This window comes from Cupressus sempervirens, chromosome 6 (genome assembly GCF_028749045.1).
Source record: "Cupressus sempervirens isolate cs-2001-9-10 chromosome 6, ASM2874904v1, whole genome shotgun sequence".
Taxonomy (NCBI): Eukaryota; Viridiplantae; Streptophyta; class Pinopsida; order Cupressales; family Cupressaceae; genus Cupressus; species Cupressus sempervirens.
Genome location: NC_143123.1, coordinates 545,103,481 through 545,107,082, shown reverse-complemented (window position 1 = coordinate 545,107,082; position 3,602 = coordinate 545,103,481).

The following is a 3,602-nucleotide window of genomic DNA, read 5'->3' as shown; positions in this document are numbered from 1 at the left end:
TCATATGATAGCAAAGATGAACGTATCATTCACGATCTTATATTCCTTGCTCTGTGCTGAGAGCTTCTTCTTCACTGAGGATAAACTATGTAAGGCCAAGCATTGGGGTCTTGCATATTGCCTCTCCTGTACAAATCGGGATAGTTTGTCATCCTCATTGCAAGCAAGTACACTAGGTAAGAAGTCATGTAAAACTTCTTCTTGTCCTTCACTATCCTCAGTTGCTCCCACAAGTTTTCACTTAGTGTGGTGGCCCAATCCAATGGTATTTTTGTTTGTCTGATAGTCTCAATGAAGTTGACCATGAATGTGCTAAGGTGACCTACTACGGGTAAGCCCATGACTCTACTTAGGAGAATAATGGAGTATCCAATGTCTTCCTTCATGTATCCTTGAGTCATATCCACTTTTCTAGTTATCCTTCCCTAAGGAGGCTTCTCAATTAGGTACGAGGATTATATAATGTCAATGGCCTCTTGTTGGTGCTCCCTATACCATCTTTCAGCTGCTTCATAGGAGAGTTAGATGAACTAGTTTGCTTTAGGAAGTTGAAAGACCCTCTTAATGTTGTCAGGTCGCAAATCAAACACCACTTCTTCGATGACACTCTTAACCACTCTTTCATCAAGAACAAAATGTTGTGACAGGCCATGATTAGTTTAGCCGACTGTACTAACACGAGATGTGACATTGCACTCATAGAGGTAAAGCACTAGAACTTCTTGGGAGTTCACTCACCCCAATACTACTACTCCAACTCAAGCATTTTTAACTATATATTTTCCTCCATGGTTAAACCCAATCTTCTTGCAACCTTATTTACAAAAAATTCACAAAGTTTTGTGCTTTATGAACCAATAGATAAACTTAAAATTGTACACATGCACTATAAGTTACAATGGAACAAATGGACATAGGTCAAAATTACAGTTAACTCAACTTCAAACCTTAATAAAATATGAAATATAGAGGATAAAGTCATGAAACCAATTGAAAATATTAGATATGAAAATCAAAAAACTAAATTAAAAAGAATCACATTCATATATATTATAGAAAAAAATAATGAACAATTGTGTGTCACACTTTAAAAATGTTGTTTACTGCAAAACCACTAATTTTCGAGGGAGATAGAAAAATGGATTCAAATCAATTCCATTTTATTCTTTCTCTCTCTCTCTCTCTCTCTCTCACACACACACACACACACACACACACACACACATGTATGTATATGTATACATATATACATATATACATATATATATACATATGTATATGTATATATGTATATGTATGTATATGCATATACATATATACATATACATATGTATATGTATATGTATATATGTATATATGTATATGTGTATATGTATATGTATGTATATGTATATATATATATATATATATATATATATATATATATATATATATATATATATGTATATGTATATATGTATGTATATATATATATGTATATATGTATGTATATATATATATATGTATATATGTATGTATATATATATATATGTATATATGTATGTATATATCTATATATATGTATATATGTATATATGTATATATATATCTATATATATGTATATATGTGTGTGTGTGTGTGTGTGTGTGTGTGTGTGTGTGCACACATTTATATTTATATTTATATATAATATATATATAATTCTAAAAGACTAATTCACATCATCTTCAAATTTGTAATATTTTAGCGGCAATAGGCATTTGAATGTGAATTTTTTTTATTTCTATTTTTATTTATTTATTGTTTTGTTTTGTTTTTTTCATAATGTTTATTTCGATGTCAAAGTTGGCAAAACAAGTGCAACCCACTATTATTAGTTCGCCACACTAGATCAAGAATAACAAACATGAAATCTCAAAACACCAAATTAAGCTTGAGTTGAACTAGATTCTGATTATAAGTACTAACATTTTAGGAAGATACATATATAACTAGTATTTCCTTATAATAATGATAAATCTTGAGGTTGATATATATTAGGCATAATTGTTAAGGGTTATTTTGATTCATTATTAGGGATACCCTCCTATATTTTGTAGAAGCCAAAGTAAGGATATATTACACACTCTTAGACATCAACCTAAATAATAATTTGCATTTTATTAATGCATTCTTAGTCAATTTATGTGAATAAAAGATTGTAGTCCTTTAGATAGATTGATGCTCACAAATTTAATTTTAAGTTATATAATAATATATTTTACCTGATAGTTAGTTCCTTAATTACCAAAATTTTAGGTACTATTTTATAAGAAAAATAATTAAGAAAACATCTTTTAAAGATAACATAAAATGTAATATGAGAAATACATGAAGATTATTTTCAGTTAATACAAAATAGTACACTTTGTTGGTATAATCTTCTATATTATAAAAATAATGATTTAACATTAAATATCATATATTTTACATTGTATTGTAAAAAATTCACCAAGTTTTGTGCTTTATCAACTAGTAGATAAACTTAAAATTGTACACATGCACTAAAAGTTACAATGGAACAAATGGACATAGGTCAAACTTACAGTTAACTCAACTTCAAACCTTAATAAAATATGAAATATAAAGGATAAAGTCATGAAACCAATTGAGAATATTAGATATGAATACCAAAAAACTAAATTCAAAAGAATCACATTCATATCTATTTTAGAAAATTTAAAAATAAAAAATAAAATGAACAATTGTGTGTCACACTTTAAAAATGTTGTTTACTGCAAAAACACTAGTTTTCGAGGGAGATAGAAAAATGGATTCAAATCAATTCCATTTATTGGCATCTATATAAGACTAATTCACATCATCTTCAAATTTGTAATATTTTAGTGGCAATAGGCATTCGAATGTGATGTTTTTTTTTTCTTTTTTTTCTTTTTCCAGAATATTTATTTCAATGTCAAAGTTGGCAAAATAAGTGTAACCTAGACTATTATAAGTTCACCACACTAGATCAAGAACAACAAACATGAAATCTCAAAACATCAAATTAAGTTTGAATTGAACACGATTCTAATTATAAGTACTAACTTTTAAGGAAGATTAGTAAATAACTAGTAATTCCTTATAATAATGATAAATCTTGAGGTTGATATATATTAGGCATAATTGTTAAGGGTTATTTTGATTCATTATTATTAGCTACAAATATTTTTGAGTGTATGGGCTTAGGGATACCCTCCTACATTTTGTAGAAGCCAAAGTAAGGAGATATTACACACTCTTAGACATCAACCTAAATAATAATTTGTATTTTATTAATGTATTCTTAGTCAATTTATGTGAATAAAATACTGTAGTCCTTTAGATAGATTGATGCTCACAAATTTTAGTTTTAAGTTATATAATAATATATTTTACATGATAGCTTGTTCCTAAATTACCAAAATTTTAGGTACTATTTTATAAGAAAAACAATAAAATTATTTATATTAGAGTTATAGTGTTATAATCTCTTCCAAACCAATAATTAATAAAAACATCTTCTAAAGATAACATAAAATGTAATATGAGAAATACATGAAGATTATTTTTAGTTAATACAAAATAATACACTTTGTTGGTA